This window comes from Corvus moneduloides, chromosome 2, assembly GCF_009650955.1.
Source record: "Corvus moneduloides isolate bCorMon1 chromosome 2, bCorMon1.pri, whole genome shotgun sequence".
Taxonomy (NCBI): Eukaryota; Metazoa; Chordata; class Aves; order Passeriformes; family Corvidae; genus Corvus; species Corvus moneduloides.
In genome coordinates, this window is record NC_045477.1 from 3,317,496 (window position 1) to 3,332,759 (window position 15,264).

Here is a 15,264-nt window from a genome sequence, read left to right on the forward strand (position 1 = left end):
GCGGAGCCAGCGGGAGCCGGCAGAGCCTCCTGTCTGCAGCCAGCACACTTCGTGCTGAACTGAAGAGGACACCGTGCAGCCAGCAGCACAGAGGGAGCGAGGCTTTCCCCACCGTCAAGCCCGAACAAGAACACCCTTCAACATGGCGGTTTCAGAGTCAGAGAGAAAGAGAAGTGAGTCACGTGGGACGGAGCTGGAAATGGCGACGGGAGAGAAGAGGGCGGTGCCGCGATTCTGGCGCGCAGCTTAAAAGAAACCTTCTTGCATGCCGTGGTAAGAAACCGTAATACCACAAACTGTTTGTCTCTTTAATCCATTTGAAGAACATGGGGGGATGGAGTATCCTCGTGTGCCTATGAAGTTTGTGATGAGTGCCTATGTCAGGCTATATAGAAGTAGTGAGAGGCTGTTAGAGACTTGTGGCGAAGAAAAGCCTCTGTGTGCAGGCCAAAATAACTTATCCTTAAAAAGATGAATAACCCCATGTGATGGCCCATGTTTTGTAGTATGAAAGAACTGTGAAATTCTTCATGGGAGAGATGTTCTACACACAGCAGACTGTTTGTTTCCGGGCGGGTGTGCTGTTGGTAGCAGTTTGGGAACCACGTGCAACTGAAGGAAAACCTTTTCTTCCTTAAGCATAAGAGAAAAGACTTTTTCAAGAACTGCAACACTGACTAACATCCCATGTTCTGTTATCCCTTGTGTGAGCTGGATAAAAGGAGAGAAGTGCTGGAAAGGGGGGGGGGGGGGGGAATTTACTTTAATTTTGTTTTGTTGTTTTCTCTTTACTTTTAATTCTGTTAGTAATAAAGCTCTTTCATTGTACTGCAACTGTTTAAGGTTTGTGCCTGCTTTGCTTTTCTCCTAATTCTTATCTCACAGAAGAAAAATAAGTAAATAATGGATATTTTGAATCAAAACCACTACATTTAATTGGTGTTTCCGCCCGGTTTCGAACTCAACCCGCTACAAAGAATAATTAAATAAAGATAATAAAGATAATTAAAGAATAGCTGAGATTGGGCACTTTTCTCCTCACACCTCATTTACAACAGACTGTCAGTCATACAACAAAACCAATGCACTGGCTTTTCTGCCCACCTGGAAGTGGTTATAGCATCACGACCTAAACATTCTCAAGAGCTCCAGTAATATTTACTTCTACTTCACCCTGACTCTTTTCAAGGTGTCATGGGCTGGTACACTCTTACTTCAAAACCAACAGAATAAAACAGATAAGTGATAGGTAATTAATTATTGGGGAGCCAGAGCATTCCTTCATTGTATTTATCTTTGCCCTCACTAATTTTTATTAAGTGTTATTTTCCTCCTATAAAACAGCCAGAGAGACTGGAATTCAGGCTTATACGTTTGGTAAAAGGAGAAAAAGCTACACATAGGACCTTGCTTCTACCCACATTAATATTTATGCACGCACTTAATTCTCCTCACCTGAGTGCAATTAGGGACTTGCATAGGCCTTTGCAGAACTGGGGCCAAAATAATTACAGTGTACACAAGACTGTGACAGGGAAATATTTCATTACCACAATTAATCCTTTAGAGCATTACGAAAAGGCCAGTTTCTCAGAATAAAGCAGAATATTTGTTGCTAATCAAAGGTAAGGTTTATGTAATGGCAATAGATGACATTTAATAGCACAGGAATATATAATATTTAACAGCTCCATAATCCATGGTAATTTTTATTTCCCTAATGTTTACTGCAAATGGGAGAGAAAGAATGAGAAGGCCTTCCCTTCTAGTATCAGAGACACTTGGGTTACATTTTTACATTGGGTGGCACTAATTCCCTACTAACTGGAATTAATGTAATATGCAAAACCCACTACAAATTCATGGTGTTAATGTATAACTTTAGAGCTGTTACACTTTACAAACCATATAGTACAGCACTAAATGAAGGCTTGACTGTACCTTGCACAAGTTCTAATAACCTTCAGGTGTTCTTCAGCACCAAACTAGTCAGATCATGTTTTGAGGTGCTGGACAATTTCAGAACCCTGGACTAGTCTCAGGTATCCCATACGTGTTCCTGTCAGCAGCCATCATGAGGAATTGGTGTTAAATCAGATAATTAACCAGTCTTCACAGGGATAGGCAGTGGAAAACTATTGCCAAGAGAACTGAGCATTTGCATTTGATTATAAAGGAGCCTCTTTTTTTTAGGTACCAAAATTTCCTATAAATTAAAAGATACAAAATGATGTAGAGAGCAAAGTGGCACACTAACATCAGCTCAGATGAAAAACCTTGGCATGCTTTACCACAGATTTCACAGGTTTAGAGTCCAGCTTCCGGCTGTAGTGCAGCACAGACCCTGCCAAATCCAGTCCCAGAGCCTGGGGAGCCACAGCAAAGGGGCTGATTCCAGAGATGCCACACTGTGGGGGGAGGAAGGGAGAAGCAAGAGACAATTGTTTAAAAAGGTGCAGGAAGAGATGCACACATGTAATGCAACACAGGCAAAATGAACCCTCGTAGGATCAGCCCCTGACCCCGAGTACATAAAATATCACCTTAGTGTGACCTCCCTTGTGCCTGGAGCAGCTCAGGCCCATCGTGTTCCTGGCAAGCTCCCAGAGAAAAGCACAGGCTGGGCACAGTGGTGAGAACTGGGCATAAAACCACTCCTGTGAAATGGAGCACTGGGCTCCAAGCAGCACGGGTTTGAGCACAAACACCACTTTTTTCACGTAAGGATTTCTGTAAAATAACTGTGATTGGAAAGACCCCTGTTTGTATCTCTTGATCCACACAGTTTTAAGGAACCCAGTCATGTTACAGACTCTCTGCTCTTCCCTGTTTCAATACCTACACACACATAGACAATGCTGCTGTTCCACCATGCCCAGAACACAGGAGGACAGGAGACTGAGCTTTCTAACCCCATTCCTTAAGCGTGTCACCTGCCCAGGGTTCAGAGAAGTCAGCTGGGCCCGCCACTTCCCAATTCCATTTCCATTTTCCGCCCTGTTCCCTCTGCGGCCTTCCCGCTCCCGGCTCCAGCACATGGGGTTTGCTGTTGATGACTGCCAGGTGAACTCTCACGAGAGCCACAAGTCCTCCTTGCCAGCACCAATCACTGGCACAGCAGTGGGGGCAGCTTCTCAAAGGAAAGCCTTTCAATGGATCCATGAAGCAGCAGTGAGAATCTCCAGAAGGAGCAGCGAATTAGCAGTTGATACAAATTGGGAGGAAATGGCTTTTCTGCAAGGTGGAAGTGCATCTCAGAGGATGTGCAAAATTAATTAGAAGTTAGAAGAAGAATTCTGAAGGAAAGAATACGTGGATTTTCTTCTTATCAAGGTCCATGCAAATATAGCCCTAAAATAAATAGAAAAAAAAAGCCAAGATAAATGTGTTTATTTCATTTCAGTATGTAAAATTGTGTGTGATTAATTTACTGTTAGATTAACTACAATTTTGCACAGTTTTACAGAGCAAAGCCTAGCTCCCGGCTGGAGGTAGTAGTTGGACCACATGGATATGTTCCACAGGATAAATTTTTCTTTCCCCTTAATATTTTAATAATTTTCTTACACTTGCCTATACCATTTCAAGGAGTATTTATTTTGCTGATGAGTAGACATCTGACCAGCAATTCTTATAGTATATTATAAACTCTTTAGGTGACAAACACATTTACAGAGTTAGATTTGTTTTATATTTACAGTGATTTCCATCTTAAACTTCCTCTAACCAGAAAGGAAATTTCCTAGCATTATTTCCGAAAAACAAGTATGTTCAATTGTTTTTCAAGAATTTCCTGGGTGATTTGAGAGAATTTTCTGGTAAAATTAGTTGTAAGATATTATGTAACCACAACAGTATTGGCAGGATCCCCTCCCAAAGACAAACTCATACAGATTTAAACAAGGTTACCTCATGAAATGGAGTGAAATGCAGAGTGAGGAACAAAACCAAAATGATTTATGAAGTCCTTGGAGACTGAAAATAAGTAAAGTAAGATAAACAAAATACGGTATAACTAGTTTGACCTATGGATTTTTATTGATTTTTGCCTTTATAGGCTTGGCCAACCTAACAGTGCACTCTTTATGTGAAACTCGCTTGTATTGGGGTCTAGTGGGAGCCAAAGACCCAAATCAAAGCTTTTTTTTTCTTCTTGTTTTGTGCTTTACTACCATTTAAAAAATTAATTTAATGTTTGTACTGAAATGCCAGGGCAATAAAGGGGTGTTTTATTTTCACAGTTGGTATTTTTTTTTTAAGCGAGCTGTTTATTGTCATGGAAATGATTTCATGTGGCTGGCCCAAGGAAAGGAAAATTTGGGGCAGGTTGGGAGGGTGCTGTGACAGGACATTCTAGTCACAGCTCTTTGCAAACTAAGGTTGAACCTAAGCCAAAAACCAAGAGTGTGAGAAAGGCAGCTGAACTCTGAGCTGGGCCAAGCAAGAATTTCAGCAGTGGGACATTCCCAGCCTCACAGCTGTGGGAATACCTCTTTGGAAAGTGCTGGGTGCAGTTCCTGAAGCTCTCTGTGGTGTTTAATCTGCAAGAAAAAGAGAAATGGGGATTCAGCAGAGCCTTTCTGCAGCCGTGACATTAACAAATGTTTAGAATAAAGTCTACAGCGTGAAAAAGTAGAAAATGTTTCAAAATCAATGAAAAAGCCACGATGTCTCTTTCAATTTTCTTGCTCTTCATTTTTGCTGGAAAGCAGAAAAGTAGATTACTGTAATGATTAAGACACTGGCCCTCGACTCACACTCAATTCCCTGCTCCCGCATGCTTTTCTCACCATTTCAGCAGCAGAAAGGGCACAGAAGTGGATGATAATACACTGGCAGCATGACATTAAGGAAAATTAGATTTTTGTATAGTGGGAAAACTGAGTATGAAAAGCACTTGTAGTGACTGGCCATTTTGCACTCCCAGCTGGGGTGATGTCTGGTGATCTTTCAGAACTGAAGAAAGTCCTGTATAGAGAAATATTCAGCATTTCTGCATCCACACTTCATGATTCCTGTCCTCAGGAATGAGGATCGTGGAGTAGCTCTTACATGCTGCAATTATGCCCTAAACTAGAGATTCTTAGGTCCTGCTACCTGCACTGCTGAGCCTTCAGAGTGCCTGGAAGAGCTGTCCTCAGCATGTGGCCTCAAAGTCTTTTCCTACTTAACTCTACCAGGAGATGGGAGGATGGGACAGAGGAAGAACCCAGCATTGCACACTCAAACCACAATACTACACTTGAATCACTGCTGCTGACCTAAAAACATAGACCCTCAAGGACTCACACTGGACCCAAATTTTGTGTTGCATCTGTGCTGAAAAAAAGCTGCAATTTGAATGCCATTCCAAATATGAAAATTCATTTTGCTGGAGAAGTGCCAGTATATTATTATTTTAATTATGAAAATAGTTAATTTTATATATTGCTCTACAAGGCAGGAAAAGCAGTTCCAGGTCCCAAGGCAAACACAATGTTTGCTTCTCTTCTGTTACCTGTTCTCTTTTCCTCCCCTTCCATATGTCATCTCTCCCTTTGCTCTCTCCTCCTTACACTTACCAAGTGTTGGAAGTTAATGAGATAAGGGAAGGTCTCTGGCCCCCCTTAATGTTGTCAGGCCACTGCAGACCTGCCCCAGTGCCCTCCTGTGCTGGCAGCTCTGATGCTTCGTGTGTGGGGTGCTGTGCTAAAAGGGTCTGTACTGCTACATGAAAATTCAGTGTCCACTTCACCTGGGGATCCCCAGCAGTGCTGATCTCACAGCAGCACCTGAACCAGCCTCACAAACCAAACCTGAGCACATCAAACCCAAGAGCCCCCTCGCAGTGTCCACAGGGTAAAAAGCACAGAACTAACATAGTTCCATGGTGAATGTGTTAAAATCCATGTGGGCAGAACAATTCATTCCCCATCTTCTCCTGCTGGGGAATTCTCCAGTAGGGAACAGTGGTCCTGAATATTGATTGTGTTTGGAGAGGAACATCATTGAGGAGTGCAGCTTCACCTTATTACTGCTACAGCAAAAGCAGGAACCCCTGCCTTTCCTGCAGGTTAGCAGTGCCAAATCAATATTCCCCTGGCACAGATCTCAGTGATAGGCCTACTAACAACATTTTTTTTATTATTTCTTCCTTTTAATTTCTCAGAGGGATGGAAATTATCTGTGTGCAACAACCCGAACAGTATCAGCCTTGAATCAAAACTTTCTGCTCTCTGTCCTCATCTAATGCATGAAGTTTTATTTGACTGTTTGGAATTTATGTCCACGTTTCTGGATAGCTCTGGTGAACTAAGCTACAGGTTAAATTTATTTTTGGAGTACTAGTGAAGAGTATGGCTAAGAGCTATAAGAACAGTTAAGAGCTGTGGCAGCTAAAAGATGTGTTGTGCCCCAGAAGAAACAAAATATTTGGGGCCTGCACCCTCTCTTATCAGAGAGTGCCCTCCACATACTGATTTAGGTGGGGACATGAAGGATTTTCTGCAGGTCTCTGGGGCTCTTATGCTGAGGGCAATGGACCCATGAAAGGTGCAACACTTATACATTTTCAAGTGCATAAAAAATGTGGTTATATTTACTTCAAAGTATGGTGATAATATATCTTGAATTGCTGTTATATCACCAAGGAAGCAGACATATTCTTCATTTCCTAGAGTGTCTGCAAGGGCTATACAAATGTTGGGAGGGACATAATTTTTCTGGTTCAAATACAGATATATCTGAGGTGGATTCATGTATGAGAGCAATTACAGACTGCACACCACTTCAGGAAAACGTGTTTTAACAGAAAAAAAAAGAGGGGAAAAAAAGCTGTAAAGTAATTGAAACTACAAAGGTAATGCAGGCAGGGAAAAATTAATTACCCAGTTTAGAACCTGAGCAGGGCACCTCTGATTAATAGGACTCTCTGGTGAAACCTGCTGTGGGAAAGTTAATCAGTGTTAGGGGCAGGATCTGGGTGCTGTGTCACCCTACAGCAGCCCAAAATATCCAAACTGAATTTCAGGGATAAGTTCTAACACTAATTTGGGCTATGAAGGTGGAGGGAATGACACCACCAATTAGTTGTCCATAAATTCCACTTCCTGCCAATGTGATCGGTGTCCCTTATCAGTGCTACTAACAAGGTAAAGGCTGACTTGGCTTGGAAATCAAGATGAGATCATAACTTGAGGAGATGTGATAGCAGGTTGTCATTTTATGTATTTTTCATACGGTTTTGGCTCCTTCTTCAATCTGTGCTCACCACTGCCAACACAACTACATCAGTTGCTGAAAGAATGAGAGTCTCTGTCGAAGGCTGGCCACGTTTCCCTTACACCGTTGTGTTGGCTCTGGAGCACTGGATATTTGTTGCATTTTAATTAAGGACACAGTCTTTAAACCACGTCTCAGACAAACAGTCAGGAAATACTGTCCCAAAGACGAAACTTTCCCTAAAGAAACTGATAAGAGTCTCTCTGTGTTTGCACGTTTGTGTCCCCTTTTCTGCTCTCTGCTGAAAGAGTGGAAACCCACTTCCTACCCCAGTAAAAATGGTAATGCCACTCAGTGATTTTCTGTTTTGATGGGATTTGTGCCCTCCAAACAAGCAGCTGAAAAGAGGCAGTTCAAATGAAGTGGCAACTTGTTGGCTCTTTCTAATTAGGATGGCTCTGCTGAGATGCTGTGCTCTCTTCCAAGGCTCTGAGAGAAAGAGACTGGCAGGAAGAGCAGCGATAGAGCCTGCTTTCCCTTCAGGGCATGAGCACTCACAGCAGACCCAGAACCAGGTAATTGCTGCCACAATTCCTGTGGCCAAGGATCTCAAAAAGGAGCTGCTTTAAAGGAAAAGAAACCTCTCCATGGCTGGATCTGAAATAGAAGTGCTGTGTCTCCCTACTGCAACAGCACAGTCTTGTGCAGCAAGTGTGCCTTAAAAAACAAACTGTAAAGCCCAAAATATTCATACAAAACCTCAGCTCATTTTCTGTGAAGGACGTGGGAATGTACCCAGCGATGTCACGACAGAAATTTGGTAAAATATGGGAATAAGTTGAGACTCTGGTAAGGAGGGCTAGGCAGAATGAAACACAAGTGATCCAGCAGAATAGAGGGGTTCCTATGGGGTCCCAGGCTCTAGAGAGTATTATTTTTAAAATATTACCTATCCTGCAGAAAATACAGCATGATCATAGCCACAAGCACTTTTCAGTGGAAGTTGTTTCCCAGAGTGTAAATTTTGACTTTTGCCTGGTTTAATTTCATGTCAGAGAAAGTATAGGTGGACTTTGCTAGGAAGACACAGGGCATCAGCTCTCTGGCTCAGATATGTGCAGAAAAAGACAAAAGCAGACAGAAGAGCTGTACGGCCTGGAAAATGGGAGAAGGAAAACCTGGAATAAAATAGGCTTTGTGACAACCAAGATTAACAACTCGCCCCTCCGCCCACAAGTGAAGGGCAATGGCTTTGGGGCCATCTGTGCCAAGGGGAACAGTTAATTTCCATGAATAAAAACATTAATGAAGAAATAAAATAAAAAGTACAGCCCTGTCAAAAGCTGTATTAAAACAAAAACGATATGTGTTCCACCAAGCCTGGACCTTCAGTCAGTAGTCTTTTACCCAGTCTAGCCAATAATATCAATATAATGAGAAATACTATTTTTCCCTTCCCTATGTTATAGTTCACGTACATCTACAATCCTGTGGTAAATTACAGCTGGCGGAAATGGAGTAACAAATCAACTCTCAGTCTCTCTGACATTATAAGGTACATTCAGCAGGGAGACTAACATACACACACAAAAATTCTACACCCAAAAAGCACCTAAAAGCTATCCACATAGTTATTTTCAAAAATAGTATTTTGTTAGAAAAAAAATCTTTCAGAAGATAGTGTAAGCTAAGAAAATATTTAATTAATTGCCTATTCTGTTATGAAGGCTTGGTAACAACAATAAAAAATAATCTGAAATTTCATACATGAGTTTTACACAAATCTAGGCAAATTACTTGTGGTATTCATTCACAAACTTACTCTAATAAGCTGGCAACCTCTTAGGAGAAGAAAATTGCAAACTTTCTGATTGTTGGGGGCTTTGTCACTGTAAGCTGCCTGTACTTTTCCAAGCAGTATATTAAAAAACAAAATCACAAGTTGCACTGCCTGAAGAAACGGGCTGTGAAGATAGACTGAAAAAACTCGAGTCGGTTATAACTTTAGATTATAACTTTTTTGCATGTATGCCCAACATATGCTGGTGTTCAACACTGGATCTGCCAGTAACTGAAGGTGATTCTGCAGTTAAGCAGAGCTAAGCACTGAAAACCCAGGGTAAAACTGAAGATTTAAAAAAAAATCTGATTAAACCCCCTTAAAATCGAAATTTGCTGCTCTTGGGAATGATGCACAATTCAGTCATCAAATTCTGCTCCCTTCATCTGCAACAAATAATAATGCTTTAATTAATGTGGAGTATTGTTCGCTGTTTTAGATTAAGAGGTTTTAGGCAATCTTTATTTCATCCTCCTCCCCAGCCTTGTGACACTGCTGTTTTGCCTGCACAAACACTTTGCAACCTTACCTTGGAAATGCTGTGTTGGTGCTCCCAGATGTGAGAGGAAAGCAGAGACAGTTAAAAAACAAATTAAAAAAAAAAAAGACATAGGGACAGTAACAGCAGTCAAGAGGGGCTCAGGAGAGAGGTAAGAAGAATGGTACAGATGTGCATTAATCAGATGTGTACATCTTTGTGATGTGAACAAAGACACACCTGATTTACAGTGAGGCCCATTTGCATACAAAGAAGGCAAATTCGGTTTCACTTGCAAAATCTCTTTAATTTTAGCTTTTAACTGAAAGCCTGTGGAACAGCCTTGGGACCAACACCAACCTCACTTGCCAATGATCTTTTATCCTTACACAGAGCGGAAAGAGCTGCTTAAACCAGCAGCTGCTGTGATGCAGCTTCACCAAACACACACACAATTTTGCCTTGCCCAGTTTATCTGTGAGTGTGAAAGAACTCCCCACCTTGTGCACTCTAATAAGGATACACTGGGTTTGACATCAGTGGGCTGGAAAATATCTGCTGTGAAAGCAGAGTCCCCTTTTCCCCTTTCCTTGCAGCTGGAGCGTTACCTCTTTACACATCTCTTCAGGACACATTTTCCTCATGCAACTCCCTGTCTTTGGCACAGATTTCCTCTTTCATTTCATGAATGAAAGTTTAGGAGTGGGTAGGATGCATGGCCTTCCCACTCATGAGTGTGATCCAAGGGTATGGTCCAGAGAATGCTCCCACATAAAAGTCAGTGGCTGTTTGGAAAACAAAATATATTGAAGACTAAACAAACAGGAAAGGATTTAAATGCATTATGGACTCTCTGGAGGAACCATGATGTTTGTCCCATGTCTGCATTCTGAACTGAACACAAGAAGAATTAAAACTTTTGTCAGAGAAATTATCCATTTGGGACATGCCTGAAGTATCCATTCAGTCAATAATTTGAAGGTTTGCATGGCTGAAGAACTTTCCCTTCACTACAGCATTTGAGCCCTGTCCCTAGGCACAGCCCCAGAGCCTGAGGAGAAAAATGTTTGGAAAGCTCACTGCAGAGAAACCGAGCTGGAGCTGAAACTGCAGCTGCAATGATAGCCATGGACATTCATGTCTCAACTGGCAAGAAATTTCAGCTGTATTTTTAATAAAATTTCAATGGACCTTCTCGTTTCCTGAAGGAAACTGTCTCTTCATCAATCTGTTGTTTCTCCCCTGCCTCGATCTTTGACTGCAGGAAAAAATGTCCTGCCAAGCCCCTTCCCTGGGATGAGATCTCTTACATAACTAGAGCTGACACTACTGTGAGTTCAAAAAATATATAAATATAAGAATCAGAGAGGGACCTGACACTTTAATGACATTAAAAGTATTAAAAATAGTAGTGGCAGACTGGGTAAATTCTGTGTTAGTCAGTGGGCAGACACCAGCAAATTTTGAAGTCAGTGGGAATTTTGCATGCCTTAACCTTTCCCTAAGAAGTTGTGATTTCTTTACTTCTGAAGGAAATTTCGTATTTTTGCCATTTAACAAAATCATTTCATTCCAAAAGCAATTTTAGTTGGTACCATATTGAACTGTAATTAAAGATTTACGATCCTATTAAAAGGTAATGCTGTAGTTAATCCTTAATAATAACACATTTTGTAAAAGTTCAGCATTACACACAAAGATGAGCAATTGATGCCTTCTGTAAAATATTTGCTGGATTTTCCAAGAGTCAGCAGAGTGCACTGCTACAGCTCCCCTTCAAATAATCTATACAATCTACACAATCTATACAACTGTGGAAGTAGCCCAGGAAACTCTAAATATTCCTGGTTTTTTATGACCTATATATTTATTGTACATTTTCCATTTTGATTTTGCAGGATTAGCACACAGATAACCCCACTTTATTTCATACAGCTTTGTTGGGATGATAGTGTCAGAATCACCAGATTACCACACAGTGACTCGTTTAATTGTGGAACGAATGGAATTACAGAATTCAAAATAAGAAGGAGATTACCTCAATTCCAATATGATACATGAACTAGGCAAAACCCCCCCAACAATATCCTGAAAAACAATGCAGTTGTAACTTTAGTAAATTTAAATGAGAGAATTAAAACTATCCCGAGCCTTAGACTGAACAACAATAAGTGTTTGGTTGCCTTTCTGTTATCATATTTCACATACCATTGAATTTGTTGGAAATTCCGTGATGCAAGACAAATTATGGATGTGACTGAAATTTGCTGAATTATCTTTTTACACGTTTTTAAGGAAAAAACAAAACAACTCTGTGGGTGATATATGAATCCAAAGCACTTCTTTCATTTTTCTGCTATGTAAAACTCCTTTTTAGCTTCAGATGATGTAATGTTGGTTCAATTCTGCTTTAAAAACTTCTGTTGAAATTCAGCCTAAACTACAATCAAAGTATAAGCTAAAAACATTCCATGTAAGTGCTTGATGCAAATATTGCAGATAATTTTTAACTGCAGCTGGTTATGCAAAGTTGTTTTGACCATTATTCTACAAACAACAAGCCCTGTCCTATCATGCCCTTAGGTTGCAGAAAGGGAAGGAGTTGTTCCATTTTGTTCAGCTCCAGAGAGGTGGTGACCAAAGCCAGTGCTAAATTGTCATGATAAAAAAATTTTTGAGCTTATTTTTATGTAATATCTTTCTTAACCTTTTCCTGGGCTTCAAAACACCTCATGCACATCAAATTGTTCATAAACCACTTCCCCTTCTTTACATTTTTGCTGTAGTAGCAGTGGTCAGCGTGGCTTTTCTGTCTGCACCAAGCCCCGTTGCTGGGTTTAGGGAGGTGAGGGGGTTTCTGTCTTATCTCCAAATGAACCCAAAGCAGCCACAGGAACATGAGGAGTTTGTGCATTTTTTTTTTCTCCCTAAAAAAAGCTAAAGCCATTCCCTGCATCCATCCCTTGAGGACTTTCTGCTCACTCTTTTAGGATGAGAAAGCAGAAGTGCTACCACAGTTGGTCCACCTTGGGAAGCGATGAGCATATGAGATTTTCCAGGATTATCTATAGGGAATTTTGGACTGTGCCCTCAGTTTCCATACTATTTTATCCACACAAGTACAGCAGAATGTGCTGCTTGGTTCATTTCCCTCCTGAGCCTCAGTCCAACCACTTTGCCCTGAGGTAAGAGGAGAGGAGAGATTGCTCCCTGGCTGTATTTCATCTCACACAGTGGGACACAGGAGCTGAGAGTCACTTAAAAACAAATGGACACTGCTGTAGGGGCCATACAAAGAAGGTGTCTGCCTAGGAACTCACATGGTTGGGGTTTTTTCCAGCCTACACTCATTATTTGCTGTCTCTTCAGAGCAAATGTGGTGCTAAATTGGTATCTTAACAGCAGTGAGGAATGTTGCTGACAATCCCAGCATGGTATTTCCTTAACCCGATGGAATATGATTTCCAGAGAGATGAAATGTTGCTCTGAAGCAAGAGGAGCTGCAGCAGGTTGCTTTTTTTGTGAGAGAGACTCTGTTCTGCACCTGCTGTATCCAGCCAAGGCGCCTCAGTCCTAGCAGAGCTCCCCCCATTGGCCTCTGCAGGCACTTCTGGCATGGATGGCACCTGCAGTAAAAACAGGCTTAGTGCAGGTCAGTCAACACCTAATTCAGCACCAAAAAAAGTATATTTTATATGGAACAATTTGCAAACACTTTGGTCTCTCTGGTTTTCTCAGAAGCTGGATTTGTTTCCTTATCTGCAGTAATGTTTCAGCCACTTTACATTTTCTTCCTCCTCAGCTGTGGAAAGCAATGTTTTCCTTCTGAGGTGTTCAAACATTGCTTGATGGTACTCCCAAGAACTATTTGGAAAGGCAAACCAGGCCTAATTGCCATTTCAGCTAAAGATAATTGGTCCAGAGCAAAGGCCTTGCATGATATTTGTCAGTTTAAAGATATTAGGCCTTCGCAAGCTCCTTAAAAATAGCCCAAAAACTGCTGCACCTGTCATGTCAGAATTGTCTCAAGATTCAGGTGGATACTTGAATGGATAAAACAGCATCTAAAAGATGACATCTCCTGGCTTATGACACTGAACATAACACTGGTATTTACAACTTAACTTGAAGTAAATCAAAACCTTTTCATAAAGCCTTGACTCCATCTAGAACCATATCTAAAATAAAGGCCTGAGATGTGTCTTCAAATACAAGAAACACTATTTCAAGATTTTTTTTTTTTTCCATTTTGGGTAATTCTTCTGCCTTCATTTCCACAGTACAAAAATACCCACCTAATTCACTTGTGGAATGTTAAAATCTTAGTCCACAGGGACTAGGTTATTGTCTCAACTTCCATCATAGCTTCTGACAGATTGTTGCAAGCTAATTGTTTTTCATGTAAAAGAATAATTCCTTTTGAGAAATTTAAATTAATGCTCTCAATTTAATTTTGTATGCATATCTATTATTATTATAAAATGAAAGTAAAATTACATTTCCTGTACGTCCTTTGTTTTTTTCCTCTTTTTGTGGTGGCTTGATTATATGTCTTTTTATTTTTTTTAATGGAAAATTAATACTAGTATGAACAGACATGACCAGAAGTGCACTCTGTGTCATGGTAGCATTGGAATATGATATAGATAGATATAGATATCTCATATACTGATTGTTAAACTATCATGTTTTGTGGAGGTTTTGGAAATCCTCCTCAGTCTTCTCTTTCATGCAATTTTCAAACATTGCCAACACAACACTCCATTTTCCACAGCCCTTAAATATTATGACAGTGCTGGGAGTCAGTTTCTGAATAGAAAATATTTGAAATAATGAAATGTTGGCAATTGATTCCCATTTAGATAGCTTTTTATTACTTTTTTTTTAATGTTAATATCTCTTTAAGCTTGAGATGAAGAGAATGTTTCAAAATTCCAACCTGTTAATCATCTTGCTTCTGCAATGAAGAAACCATCAGGCCCCTCCCTTGAAACTAAACACATTTAATTTAGCTGTGGACACATTTTTATTTCAGCATCTCTGTAGCAGGAAAGTGAAAAAGGAAAAAAAATCCACAGTTGGAATATGAGTTTTCTAAACTCACAAAATAAAGTGATTTTATAAATCACCCAGAGCTACTGAACAAGTAATGTTGGAAATGCCCTCTCAAAATTTATCAGTCCATGTTCCCTAATAAATCAGAGATTACCTACTTTAAGTAGAAACTTCAGGCTTGCTTGTTCTGGTTGAGGTTAGGGAATGGCTAACCCCAGTTTCTCATTAGAAGTGAGTTCAGGTAAAAGAATCAGCCAAAAGTTGAGATATTCACCACAGAAACTGGAGTAATTATTTTTCTCAAAAAATCATTTTCTTGAAAGAGTTTGATTTTCTGCTTTTCTGGGGAGTTTTTTGTTGGGGTTTTTTTTTTAATTAACTCTTCCTCTCTCTAATCCAAGCTAGCAACTAAAACCCCTTGAAGTAAAATAAAAGCAGGAAAGAAATAAGACGTTTCAACAGAGATTGAGCTGGAAACAGTTTTTATGACTACACTTAAAGGAAAATTACTTATGCCTTAATTATATCAGCAATATTGATTAAATCTCACTAAGGATAAAAATAAAGCAAATCAGTGACCTATTTGATTATAGGATTATCAATAGTTTAGACAGTATTAGCTTGTGGCTCCAGATCTCTGTCCAGGTTGAATTTTAGGTGAATAATTCGACTTCCTGGGACACACACACAC

At 40.3% G+C, this 15,264-nt stretch overlaps 1 long non-coding RNA gene across 1 annotated transcript in view; it reads right to left on the bottom strand.

Moving 5' to 3' along the window:
* Positions 1 to 981: 981 nt before the first annotated feature.
* LOC116437709 overlaps positions 982 to 15,264 on the bottom strand; it is a 183,535-nt gene continuing 169,252 nt past the window's right edge. Inside the window, exons 4-7 of the long non-coding RNA XR_004237427.1 lie at positions 9,570 to 10,303; positions 4,491 to 4,541; positions 2,934 to 3,351; positions 982 to 2,408 (exon numbers count right to left, since the gene is read on the bottom strand). This is a non-coding gene — a long non-coding RNA (uncharacterized LOC116437709). The remainder of the gene's footprint in view (positions 2,409 to 2,933; positions 3,352 to 4,490; positions 4,542 to 9,569; positions 10,304 to 15,264) is intronic.